This window comes from Struthio camelus, chromosome 7 (assembly GCF_040807025.1).
Source record: "Struthio camelus isolate bStrCam1 chromosome 7, bStrCam1.hap1, whole genome shotgun sequence".
Taxonomy (NCBI): Eukaryota; Metazoa; Chordata; class Aves; order Struthioniformes; family Struthionidae; genus Struthio; species Struthio camelus.
Genome location: NC_090948.1, coordinates 40,931,083 through 40,945,525, shown reverse-complemented (window position 1 = coordinate 40,945,525; position 14,443 = coordinate 40,931,083). Strand labels below are relative to the sequence as shown.

Below are 14,443 nucleotides of genomic sequence, written 5' to 3'. Positions count from 1 at the left end.
TGATACAGCAAACACCTGATAACATTGCCACATCAGCTATGACTGCAAACCAGGAAAGGAAAAGGAATAATATCATCTTTGTGGGCGCTCTATGTACATGATAAGGCATAGAGCATCGAAACGTCTAGTTGGAGCGTGTTACCTGGATTACTCTACAATCAGGGGAGAAACAGAGATGCTCGGAAGGCAATTCCTCCTGCCTAGTCCATATTCTGGGGTGGGACGGGACACATCTCCTCCAGATGTCCTCTTCCCTGCAGAGGGAGACACTAGCTAGTTAGGTTAAACCAGCTTCCTGAACTTCAGCAGGCTCAATTTGGCTGAAATGAACCTCGTTTGTCACGTTTAACCTTGCTTGCTTGTGGTATGCTCATTCCTACAATACCAATGCCATTGAGAAGCAAGTCCCACAGTAATTAAGCACAGCTTTTTTTTTTTTTAATCAGATCCTAGTATAATAAATCTTGGTTAATAAAATAAATCTAAGGATATTATTACTATTCAAAAAGTGTTTGAATGGAAAAACTTCTATATCCCTTGTCTAAATTTCATCAGAATGCTCCTGATCTTGCAAACACTCTGGCATGTTTGTAAGTGCTAAGCTAGCCTGAAGTTACAAATGTGTGTTTGACATGTGAATGAATCAGGACTTACACATTTTACTTTGCTGGCCTTTTATATTAGGCCCCGTTTCACAGGTAGTGAAGCAAAGCAACATGGTCACCAGAAAAACAGCCTTTGGTCCAACATGAAAGAAAATAGCTTTCTGCAGCTTATTACAGAGTACTGCTACTGCACTACGGGGGAAAGTGAAATACAGAGTGAGATAGACCAGCCTTCTTACCGAGTTTTACTCATGCAATCTAAAGTTGCTTTTCCTCCAAGAATCCCTGAGCATGTTGGGTAATAACAAACAAATCTGATAGGACATGAAGCTCTTGGAAGTTTTTAGGTTTCTACAAGTTTTTGAACATTGGTGGTGTGATAAAAGCATGCCTCAAAATTGGTTTCCTCTTTGATAGAAAGGCTGAAGACTATGTTCAGTAATTACCCGTTCTGACCAGCATGCTGCCACTAATGAGTACAGCCGTGATGCAGCCAGCCAGCACACGCGTACCTCAAACCCTGCCATGGCTCTTCCCTCCTCTTCCACAGAAAGTAAACTGGAGATATGGTGGGACCTGAGGGCACAGCGGGGACATTGAAGATACTGCAGTGAGAGAATTGTAGTAGTGGGCAGGAGCTGCGAATTTAGGTATCGTTACTTCCACTGTAAATATAACAATGAGCTTAACTCTTTTTAACTGGAAAAAATGCTACTATAAAGTTGGGACTCCTAACGAGATACGGATTTTTTTAAAAAAAAACGTTGCCCTAAATAAATTTCAATAGTAACTTTTCTCTGATGAACTTCATTTGTAAGAATGGGTTAAAAATCACTCAGAATTAAAACTTGGAAAAGCACTCACGGTTAAGCACGGCTCTCCTTCTAGGGAGCTCAGGGTGCCTCCAGAGTAAACTTTCTCTGCCTGAGGCTCTCTTTCAGGAATCACATTTCAGGTAAAATATTGTTACCTACCATTTATGCAGATACGAAGCAGATAAAACATTATGCAATAGAAACCACTTTGGTTCAAGCTGGCAATGAAAGTTATGGTCTTTTTATCCAATTAGCAGATTGTTGTTTCAGTCAAATAGAAAAGCCAAAACTGAAACTTGACACGTGTTCCAGAGCCCTCTCCCGCCAGCGGCATCCCCCCCGGCCCTCTCGCCCAGTCATTTGGTCCTGCCTCTGTACCCTCCTCCCAGCTGCACCCATGCAAGTTAGGTCAGCTGGCTTATCAAAAAACCAACCAACCAAAAAAACCGACCTTCCCCTCAGAAAAACAACCCCTGCACAAAGGTCTGATTTTTACGACTTGGTTCCCTGATGGAGTCCCCAGAGCGACTCCACGAGCGCTAGTGAGGGGACTGGGTGGGAGAGCACATGTACACCTGAGGACCAAGAATGACTGCCAGCGTGGGGCGCAGGAGCAGATTGCCTTAGGTCAAATATTTCCAAAAGCTTGGAAACATGAAGATCTCAAAAAGCTTCGAAACGCATCTGTGCTTACATCTGGTGGCTCTGTCCCATTTGGTAGCTTCATCAGGATCTTCCAGCCTAACAGCTGAGCCATTGCTTGAGTACTAAACCTAAACTCACCTTACATCTCCCATCTGAGCGCTCCCAGGCTTGGGCAAAGTTAAAGTGCAAGTGCAAAGATAATGTCAAGTCTTTCCCCACAGGAAGACTCCATAGGAAAACCTTGTCTCTGGGAAAGACCAGATCAGCCTCGCAGCTCCAGATAATCTCTCTGACTAATGGCTCCACACCGGAGACGCTTGGGCTTCACCCTCGTCCTTCTTGCCAGTTTCTAATTCGTCAGGGTTGAGATCATTTTTTCCAAGGGGCTGTGCTTTTTGTTACCAGCTGGAAGAGTTGCTTACCAAGTAGGACACTGCATCAGCGTATACCTGTCCTGAATACTTGCAGGGTCATTCCTGGGCTGTCATCTGACCTGCTTGAATTATCCGCCTCAAGATTTAACACTGGGAGATGAGGGACAGCCCATTTGCAGTAGGGAGCCTTCAGAATACGAGGGAGGTGTTTTTCTCCAGTTCATCCAAAATTTTGCTGCCTTTGGGGCTTCCTTATATGAATCCAAAAAGTCTATTTGTACAAAACTGAAAGAACTTCAAATAAGCACAAGGAAGTAAAATACCATATGGCATATTCAGATGCATGGGGTTACTATCTCGATTAATAAATCTTCCTTTACTTACATTTTTGATAAAAATAGTGTGTCCCACAGGGAGTTCAATTTTATGTCTCTAAAGGAGGTTAATACATTAAATTTCACTGTATACAGATTAAATGAGGACTTTTGAAAATTCTCAAACTTATCTCCTCAGCTAAATAAATTTTCTGACTTTGCACTTGGGGTAATTGTAATAGACTTTTTGGTCCCTGGGTAGATGGATATAATAGTCCTACAAATCCCAGATTTTCAGCATCTTCAAAGACTATAAAATGTTTATGAGAGAATATGGTTTTAGAGACATCTGGTGGTTACATAATCCTAAGGAGAGAAGTCAGCAGTGCAAGTATTAAACATAAATTCTACTTTTTCAAAAAAAGTATCCTGCAAAGAGAAAAAGGCATTAGCCTATCCACTGTCTCTGTGCACACCGAGATAGATAATTTGCCACAAGAGGTGATCTTGTTTATCACAACCTGGCAGCTTTGCTCACATTAAAAAAAAAAAAAAAGATTTTTTTCAAGATAAATTAACGCATATTTCTTTCAACAGTATTTAAACATACAACAGTTTAGTCAGAGTATGATGGGGCAAGGGATTCGAGATACTGAATATTTTAAGTCCTACTTCTAGGCAAAATCCTTATCTCCGCCTGCATCTTGTTAGCTCGCCTTTTGTCCAAACTTCTGCTGTGCTTTTCTGTTTAAAAGTTCACCAACTCCCCTGTATACTTTTCGACTTAAATACTTGCCTACAGCTAGAACAGCTCAGAAACAAAATAACATCTTTCAACTTGTGACACTGTGAGGTGGTGCTGAAGACCTGAAGTTTTAATAAGGCCCTAAAGTTAAATTATGAATCCTTATACATCACTATGGTAGTCATTAAAATATGCTGTTCACTGACCAAAAAAAAAATGTTTTTTCACTTTGCCTCTAAGCATATGTACTCTTCTTGTATTTTGATCATAATATCTAAACATCCTCCATATCCCCACAGATCTTCTATTAGGACATAAAGCACAAAATTACTCATTTGGAGACATCAAACCGAAGCCTGTTCCCAGTTGCGCTCATGTAAATCCAAAAGAAAGAAGAAAATCCTCACTGAAGAGTTAACGAAAAAGATCAGTCTGGATTTGAATGACAGGAAAAAATACCTTAGATACCTTAGACAGCTCTGCGATTGCAAGACAAAAAAATTCTTCACAAGCCCCTGCTACAAAAAAAAAAAAAAAGGAGAGAGAGAAAGAGAGAGAGAGAGAGAGAGAGAAATGGATGAAATATCTGCAGCTTCTGCTCTCCGGGGGGAAGACTGCTCCTTTCGCGTCGAGGTGGGGAGGTAGCCCCGCGCACCCATCTGTTTCTTCGCTTGCCCTCCGCAACTTTGGTGCTTTCGGCCCGTTGGCAATTTTTCAGGCTATTTTAAGAGCATCTGTTTTATCAGCCCGAGTGTTGCGCTGCTTCACTCCTAACTGCTTCGCTCTTCTCAAGTGTTGACACTCTTCCTTCACGCTTCCTGCTGGCCCTTACTTGCACAAATCACCGTACCTTTCTGCAAGAACTATTTCTGGCCTATCTGAAAGCAATTTGGCGTTGACGACTGAAGTCCCTTGGGCGGTTTCTTCTGGAACAGTAAAATACCCCCTCGCAGGACACCGCATACTTGGACCTGACAAACTCAAAGCAAAACCTCGGAGGGCCAAAGCAAACAGCGATCTACCCTTGGCATTTTGTTGGCAGCGTTCCCATCCCAAATGACAGTCTACGTACAGTCTGTCTGGAGCAACGCTACAACCCTGCGTCAGGAGGCTCTCGCATAAGCTTGTATCAGACCCCAATATAAAACTAATATTTCCATGGTTATTTGCAGCCAAGAAATGCTTTAGTTTGGGAATTCTGAAGGAAATCTCTGGGGTTTTTTGTTTTCTGATTTTTTTTTCAATCCAAGCATGAAACAGCATGAATTGTCATGCATAAGGAGAGGTTTGTCATGCATAATTTTGCATCCTGATCATTCAAAAGCAGTTTTGTCTTAAAAGTTTTAATTTCGATGTAATTTACATGCAGTGAGCTGCATTAGTATTTCATTATGTTTGAGATTATACATGTACATAATTCAGGATATTTAAAGTCACAGCTGCCGTAGAAAACATAATTACATTTCTTGTTAAATCATTAAAGTTAACATCATTTATGGAATTACAAAATGTTATATAGGAGGAGGAACAAGGCAGTGTACGGCCACTTTACGGCCCCCCTCCATCCACGCAGGCATACAGCAGGAAATGCAAAATTAGGGCATCTCTGAAGACTTTGAATAACGTTAGGCGCATAAGTCCCATCTCGAGGTCCCATTTCCCTCCGGCAGGGAGACAGATGTTTTGGCGTAGCTCGTCGCTCGGGCACACGAGCCCGTGCCGGCAGCCCCGGCGCGCGACAGTGGAGCTCCCAAGGCAGCCGTGAGTGTGGGAATTGCTGTGGAGAGCTCTCTTCCCACCAGAGCTGATTCACAGCCCACGCACCTGGGAGCAGGGATGCGGGCTGCTGTGGGCAACCCGCACGCTGCGCTGCTGGAAGACAAAGTCCCCTCTGGGGGACGCGCCTTTGCTCAAAAAAAGCCAAGGACTACTCAACAGAAAACGATTGCCTTTAAAATTGATGCTCCGTCACCCTGTGGAAAATCTGAGCTGCTTTCCAAACAGCTGTGGGCTGATATCTGGATCCTTTTAGTCACATGAAGACTGTCTAAATGAATCATGTCTTCTGTTCCGAGCCATAGCAGAACTAGCATTAAGTGCATGTCACCTAAAGCATTGCTTAAATTATCATCATTTGTCAGATGAATCCTTGCCTCCCTTTCTAGCGATAATCCACGGTTAATTGAAATGTTGTGTAATATGAAATCTGCTGAGAAAAATCTTAAAAATCTTAGATGGCCCATACTAAAATGTGCTACTAGGTCATCTGTATCAAGCAACTTTCATCTGCTGAAGGCCAAAAGTTATTTCAGTGTCAGCAGTGATTTTATATGCTTCATTATACTGCAATTTTCCTTGCAATTTCCGGAGATTTGGAATTGTATTTAGAAGGCATTTGTACGGGGAACAGTTATTATTGGTATGGACTGAAAAAACAAACAGAAGAAATTACAAAAGACAGAAATGGCCAGTACATTATCGCAGTTAGGGTTCCCTTCTTGAAACTCTGTGCAGATGATCAAGCTTCCTAAAATAGAGGCAGCCAACTTGGGAAGTAAAGCCCAGTCCTCCTCAGCAGAGAGAAGTGGGAAAGAAGGATGAAAAAGCAGAATATTTCTTCTTCCTTCCTGCAGCTGAAGGATAAGGAGTGAGAGGACTTGCATTTTATCAGGCTTACCAGAACTAACAGCAGCTCGGGAGATCATACAGTCCTCTCACAGCTGCGAGATGAATCACCTCTCTTCTCTTTCTGCTCTTGTAGCCATCCAAGCGTCAAATCAACCAGGCCCTTCTACTATTTCCCTCTCTTCTTCCTCTGCTGGCAGTCCTTGCACACATGAAAACAGTGGGTTTGTGACCTGGCTCTGCCCAAACATGGGTCTCTCTCACCTCTTTCCCCTTTTGTAACTGTAAGCTGGTGCCTTTGAGCAATGCAGTAATCAGTGGCGATATCTTTCTGTCCTTTTCTTCTTGAGTCATTTGCTCCATGCTTCATGCTCCCCTCCATCCGGGCATCCCTCCCTCGCTTTTCCAAAATCTGGCTGTAGTTCATGCCCAGCACCCACTTGCACGTCGTACGTAAGCATCCTTGTGTGTTCTCCCATGCTGCCCGTTACGCTTTGAAAGAGCTTCCAGGAAGATAATTTCCAGCTGTCTTCCTTCGAAACCTTTCCCAAATTGCTCTGGTTACCATTTACAGCCAGCTCAGTAGGATGCTGATGCACTGAGCACAGTGAATAATTCTCCTTTTTCCCATTAATTTTTTCTTATCCTGTATTCTCCACCTGTCTGCTTGTATCCATCTATTGCTTCTTTTCTTGTAATTAGACCAGAGGCCACCCAGGTTCTTAGGTACCATGCAGTACAAACTATCAAGTAGTAAACCTAAATGCCAGCTATGACCATAAAGAGCACGGCCCTGTCCCCTCACCTCCCTCTGGAGCAGGATTTTGAGCAAGATCCCTGTTCAGACCTGGCGTGCCACCTCAACGGTGTATGAACTGCCCATCACCCTGCCATATCACCACCCTCCTAGACTTCAGGGACACGTGACCGGTGAAAACAAGTGGTCAATAAGCCACAGACAGAACAAAGTATTTCTATGCAGCAGTTGCAACATAATGGGAGGGATATGGGAGAAAGGGAAAAAGAAGGAAAAACATTTGAAGCCATTGGTCTTGAAGGCAAGTAACGTGCTTGGAAGTGTGTCCACAGAGGGACTGAAAAGTAACTGAATTCCATACTACAGTCACAGTGCACGCAAGCCATTAATTGAGTTACACAGAGCTTATCCTTCACGTGGCTTCTGTGCTTCCTCAGAGAATACACAAAGTTATCAAAGTTGTCACGGCACTTGACACAGTCTTAGGGTGTTTGCACTAGATATGGCTCCGTTGAGACCTTCAGGTGCTGTCCCAAAAAATCTGATGTACCATCTACTTTCTACCGCCTCTCCTAATTATTTCTGATTGATTAACTTCCTTTACTGAATGACTATTATACTGGCTAAACCACAAGGATTAATAGAAAGTCAAACTATACCTTTGAACATGAATCCATAAAAATTATAACGCAAACTCAAAGGCAACACGCTATTTTAGAGAATTTAGGCGCAATTCATCGCCAGCTGTCATTCGGACTTCTGCAGTCTTTGAGCTAGTTATTTCAAATTAGGAACATATCTAGCAAAGACGTTACTGCTGATGAAATGATTGATTGTAATGGCTTTAAAATACACACTTCAAAACTTTTGGCTGTATAAAATTCATCAAACTTTGAAGTTTCATCGCAAATTCAAAACTAAAGTCTGATTTACACTATACCAATGTTCTCGAAAGTTGTCAGTGAAATTGTGTCCAACTACAAAAAAAAATTTGCTATAATTTAGGTATCCTATTAATGATACTACAAAGGCTAATAGTCTCATCCGGTTTTAATTCCGACCTTACACAGCTAAATTAACACGGTATGCACAAGTTTTAAATACGAGACTGACAAACATGGGAGAATGAAGCATGTCCCTGCAGATCTGCACGCAATACTTTATACCATAGGGATCCACATCTCTATTAAAGGTCGGGGTTTTTCATATGCTGTTCTGTGGCTCCCATCGATACTGACAGGTAAATTTTCAAAGTTCAGAGCAAAGCACCACAGATTTCCATGCTTATCTGTGACTTGTTAAAAAAAGTACCTAGTTTCCTTTGATATATAAAACTGAAATGGATTTCTAGCACTCCCGCTCTGTGCTGCGACTGGAATGAGAAGGCCTTTTGCTATTTAATTATGTCATCTTTTTTTCCACAGATGCGTAAAAAATAGAAGGGAAGAGATGGGAAGCTGTATACATCTTTCAATTCTCCTTAAATTCTGGTCCTGATAGCTGATGGAGGACTCTTGTCAGAAGAAGTGCTAATTTCATCTTATCACTACATGCCAGTTCTGTGTTTGACCACAAATTCTGTGCTCTTAGAAACTTCTCTCGCTGCCCCTTAGCAGGCAAGGTCCTCAGACCTATGTTCCTCAAGTGGGTGAGCACCACTCAGAAAGAAGCACATTTTTAAAGCCCGTTAGTTAAGCATTATCCCTCTTTAATCACAGCTCTGCTGCATCTTCCCACAGACTTGCTTATTAATGTTGTTTTGGTGACAGCATAACAGCTCTAAGAAATTCAGCTAATGATGAAATTCATCTTTTTAATATTTTTTCATTGTTATGTATTTATCACTTTTATTTCTATTTGTGCTTAGGTGTCCTGATTTTACTCTCATTTATGATGCACCTTCGGCTTCTTATGTTCTTGTGAGTTGTAAAAACAATATATGGAGGAAATGACAACAAATTAATTTTACAAATGTAACGCATCTAGAGGAGGCCTACAAAGTTGTCCTTCCTCATGTATCATTGCTGTTTATGGCATATTAATTTAGACATTAGTTACTGGAGCGTGTAACTCAAAAAAGTAAAATATGCCACTTCTATTAACTTTTTGCAGATTTAGTGAATTTTCCTAATCCATCAAACAATATTTAATAACCCAAAGATAAGGAAAAAAGAATAATTACTTAGCCATGTCCTTCAGTAACAGTTTTTCACAGCTTGCCAATGAGGGAAAAGTCCCCAAACCAGATCATCCTCAGGCTAGCTCAATAAGAGCAACTCTTGATCAATAACTCTGCCAGATCCAGGACACAGATTCCAGAATTTATCATCTCTTAGGCCTTTGCTTTAAATGTCAGAGATTCTTGTCTGGTTTGGATGGGTCTGCAGGGAGCTGCCCCCTTCAGCAGCAGGATTCTTAAGATCTACTTAAAAGGATCAGGGAGAAGATGGATAGTCTGCAAGTCCCAACAAAACCTTACCTCAGCTTCAGAGGAAAGTAACATAAATCTCAGAGAGATTAAGTCTGTTTCTGAATTTGTTAGTCAGACCAAGAGCCTTTGCACCTACCTAGCCATCCTTTACCAGCCTTCATCCATCCCGCTGGAGTCCCACTCTCTGCTCATATCCAGGAGAAGACACGTCAGCCTGTCCACCAAAACCACCAGGTTCCATAGACTGGCTGAGGCAAAGCAGGAACTTTGGTCAGATGAAGATTTCTGTTACTGCTTCTCTTCCTTGCACCATTTCTCATGCCACTTTTCTCTCCGCTTTGATCAAGTGACCAGCTTCTGTCTTTACATCCCCTAGCCTTAGATGGAGAGCTTAGATTAGTCTTAGTTCATATCTCTTAATTAGCTCATAAAATCAAACACATGGATCCTATCAGATTTGCCATAGATGACCACAATATCGTCTATGACCACAACCAGCCACGTGGAGTATACCGACAGTGCTTACCTTGAAACGGTACAGCTACAGAAACAAGGCTAAGTGCCACCGTGCATGTCCACATCAACACCTCTGTGCCACTTGCTGGTTCAGAACAATTTGAGGGCACAGCGCAGAAACCAACCTAGTGTGCCTGTGGCAAATCACTCCATCCAGCTTAAGCCATCTCATACTTAAGGACTTGGTCAAAGCAAGTCATTAGGTTCTCTCTGTAGTCCAAAAAGAGAGATAAGCCTAAACTAATGTGGAAAATTCGTTCTACAAGTCTTACACAGCGCTCTTACGATGGGATATGCTCACTCCAGAGACATTTCTCTCTCTTCAAGCCATAACGTTTCTCTACATCTAACATAGTAACAAGGGCCATAAAAGCCCCTAAGAGAGAAAACGGCATTTCCTACAATCTGTGCTGCAGTAAGCAAACGGGGAAAGGACCGTTTCTTCCTTCTGTAAAGACCATATTCTTTTCACTTACAAAAACAAGTCATGATATTTTGCAAAAAGAACTATAAATGTCAAATTCTGACTGAACTCTTTCGGTGCCCTCAGTATTTGATTTACAGAAATGCATCTAAACTCCCATTTATGAGTGCATAATCTACCTTTTTCCTTCTTCAATGGCTCATGCATGCACATCACCTCTGAATGCAGCTTTCTGAATCTAAAGAAGTCCCGGTCAGGGAGTTAGGGTGTTAGGAGTGAACTGCAGTGCAGTCACTTCAACATGTGCCTTCAGTTAGGAGTGGCTTTATGATAAACTCTTTTCTTCTGGACACTTGGCATATTAGTCGCCTGTGCTTTATAAAGTGAGCCTAGGTTGCGTTGTCTTGGTAGGGAGCCCAATTCATGGAGTGCGTCCTAGATAAATTGAGTCTTTCTGCACCAATATCCCATGTCCAGCACTGCTTACTAAAGGCATCCGTGCTCTCAAACATACATTTCACAGAGCATGAGGAGCTCTGCATTTTTCTCCCATTTACCGCCCAGCTGTGTGTGCTGGGTGCGTATCATGGGAACACACACCCTACACACCTTACACGCTGCGGGGGGCTGGAACAAATGCTGCATACAGCCGTCCAAGCTCACTTCCAATTTCATCTTCATAAATGTGGAGCCAAGGAAATCACGGTGCACTTAGCAAGCTGTTTTACTCTTGGTTTGCAAACATTAAAGCGTGTTCAGCCATCTAGCGGAACATGACAACTTTCATTACATTAATAATGTCAGTCCGGGTACCCAGGCAGAGCAAGTCTGAAAGGTGCGATGCTCTATTACTGCCTTCCATTCTGCCAGCAGAGTTCAGATTATCATGCAGTTACTTTCAATTCCTGTTTTCAAAGTTTCATGACTTTAATAGGAAATGTTAATACGACAAAAGATTGTACGCTCTGCATTAGGTTTCTCGCCAATTCTGAAATGTGAAACTTAAAATGGAAAGGCTTTAGAAAATGATCAGTTTAAACCAAAAGCCCCTTTACTGAGGATGTATGTATATTCTGTATTGGGCGGACATAAGAATTCTCCTGCTCTCACTGACATTGAGTTTTTATGGTGCTCTCATTCCACTTTTATCTAGTGATTTGTTTCAGACAAAAACTGGCCTTTAACCTGCCAGAAGGCTGCGAGTTAATGGGAAAAGGAGCTGCAAAGTTCTGCTCCCCTGTCAGTTCTTTGAGGATGATGATCTCATATTTACTTTAATCTATACATTTTATCTTCCTTCTCCTTTCTTCTTTTTAACATAGATGTTGAAGATGAAGTTGCAGATGAGGAGAAGTTTCAGTCCTTGTGATCTGTAGCTATTGAGATACAAATCTAAATTCACCTTCTCTGCTATGAAAACGAGAAGTTGGTATATTTTCCTGTTTGGTAGAACCCTCCCCTCAGAAAGCTCATGCAAGATGTATTTAAAAAGACTATTTCCTACATGAAGACCTAATAACAGTCAATATGGGAAAAGTACATTAAGAGAAGGGGGGAAAAAAAGCTTTATTTCCGCTGTTAAGCTCAACTATTTTTTCTACCAAAATGCATAGAAAAATATCACCACCCCCAACTAGGAGAAGTACATAGCAGACTTTCTGAAACATGCAATACACATACATTTTCTCCTAATTCACCCAAAGGTCATATTGCCCCCATTTTCTGCTCTTCTGAGAGCGTTTCTGTGTTTTGCAAGGTGTTGCAAGCTGTGCCACCACTGCATTCATTCCCTTCTTCCCCAGTGAGGGCAACCTCTGGATAAGACCAAGGGCTTCAGCACTTCTCAAACCAAACCTTGGGTTGGTTCCCACTGCCTCCTCCCCATCCAGCTACGATTACATCTTGTATCTTTTCCAAATGGTTATTTTCTCATGTGTTTTGCCAAAATGCCCTTTTAGTGGAGATAAGCTCATTGCTAAAAGTGCTGAACCTCATCTGTTTACTTTCTACTGCTTCTAGCTTTTCTCAGAGCTCTAATATCCCTGTTTCTGGTGCCACTGTGCTCTAGTGTCTAACCAAAAGCACTAGCTTTCAGACAGCTAATAGTCTATTCATCTTTTTGCTGCACCATTGCAGCAAAAACCAGCAACTGCTCCTATGAAGAATTCTTCCAGACTAATGCTGCCCATATCACCTTCTTTGTCCAAACAATTGACTTTGTCTTTTTACTAACACCAATCATTATGTTGACATGCTTTTTTTTTTGGCATCTTTGGAATTATCTTCTAGGTTTTGCAAACTTTAGAGCTTCATCTGGCATTGCAGCGTAGGTGCTTTCCTGTAGTATTTTGGATTTTCTGCCACCGTTACAAATTCAAAGCACTGCCCACTCTATTAGCTTCATTGCTGAGTAACTGCTCCTTCTTCGTAAACTCTCATGGCTAGGGTGAGGGTTAATTTTTGACCTCCCATAGTTTCTCTCTGAGCATCTCATAGTCTGGTCTCTTATCAACAACTCTGTTCTCCCTAAATTGCAATTTTCAGCCTTATACAAGTTGAAAAGACTCCCAAGCTTCACCTTTCTTTTTATACTCATCACATAAAAATGCCTCTCTCACATTTCTCATTTTTATTTAGACCCTAGTTCTCCGCAAATGCCTGTACTGTAGTTTCATAGTTAGCCCCCACCCCGCCCCCGGTCTGAATTAACCGAAAACAATAAAAAAAATCAAAACCAGCAACTGTCAAACACAAGGCTATTTCTGGCTCTCTCTCCTCTTGCCGGTGCACATCACTTGCAGACAAGAGGATGAAGCACTGCTTCCAGAGGGATTTGACTCTGGTGGGGCTTTTAACCGCTCTGTTTTCCCAGGTTTCACAATGTTTTATTATTGATGGGATGTTTTGCTCTGAAATGAAGAAAGCCAGACTATCTGACAGAGTTTTATTTCACTTAGGAACTAACTGATCAGCACCGCTTTAGAGCTGCCTATGCACAACACACCAGGCTTCTCCAGGGTCTTGCAAAAGCCCTCTACAAGTCCAGCTCCCCTAGCTATAAGCTATCTACTGGCGTGGCTTTCTTTTTGCTAACAATGCATATTTCCCCCTAGAAATATAATTTTGTGCTTTGGCTACCATTAAAATGCTTGTATAAAGGATTGTGTACAGTTTGTGCATGTTACAAAAGCTTTTGAAACACTATAGATGAAAAGAAAAAGAGACTGTCACCATTATTTACATTTAGCCCACTCAGGTCCTTAGTCACAGCGAGGGCCCTGTTTTGGCCACCTCAGTACTTTTGAAGTTCAAAGGATAGTAAGCAGAAGTCATGAAATATATTTAAAATGCAATGCTTTACTGCAATTACCATTAAAATATTAATTCCCAAGGCCATCCCGTTGCTTATTAATGTTAAGAAGTGCTTCTCATCTTTCACGTCCTCACCAGAGGAAAGTGAGCAAATGACTCTATCTCTTTTGGTTCGTCCCCAGTGCAGCGTACCTGGGTCAGAACAAGCAAGGCAAGACTATTCGTGAACCTCTGCACTGCCTGGCCGTGTCCAGCTCACTGCCGCCCGGTCATGTCCACAACGCTGCACTCATGCTACAGAAAAGGCTTTCCAGTGATATATCCCCAAAACTCTTTGCTCCTCGCTAACCTGCAGCTATTTATGAGCTGCTCTGTGGCGCAGCGCACTGTGGCAGTCCCTCCAGATCATCTACATGAGAGAAGTCTGCATCTGCGCAGTAATAGCTCACGATCTTCTGTACCCACCTGTACCACCTCCGGCATTCGGCACACCCGGATGAGCTATTCCTTTCCTCGGTTCCCTCACTGCGGCAGTGGAACGCAAATAAAGCAGGGGAACTGGTGGAGACTATGGACTAAAGGCAGTTCAGGCAAAGGACCACGCTGACTAGCTGCAAGAGAATATGGATGATGCATAATCATTAAATCCTCTCTTCTAGGAGGGAGGAAATGATAATATCCTGCAGGCCATTATCACAGGAAGTGTCAGCCCTTAGCAAATATTACTTAGATATTTCCTTCTCCTGTTACTGATCTCAATTTCTTATCTACCAGCGTTGTTCCAGATGGTCTATCTTTCCTCCTCGTCTTTCACCACCTCCTCGTCCTTCAGACTCTTCTCCCAGCATCTCAGCCTATGCTCAGAGTCACCGTACCTTCC

General features: G+C 42.2%; 1 long non-coding RNA gene across 1 annotated transcript in view; it reads right to left on the bottom strand.

The window, feature by feature from the left end:
- Window positions 1–14,137, bottom strand: part of LOC138067854 (uncharacterized) — a 34,849-nt gene extending 20,712 nt beyond the window's left edge. Inside the window, exon 1 of the long non-coding RNA XR_011142304.1 lies at window positions 14,029–14,137. This is a non-coding gene — a long non-coding RNA (uncharacterized lncRNA). The remainder of the gene's footprint in view (window positions 1–14,028) is intronic.
- Between the last annotated feature and the right edge of the window lie 306 nt (window positions 14,138–14,443).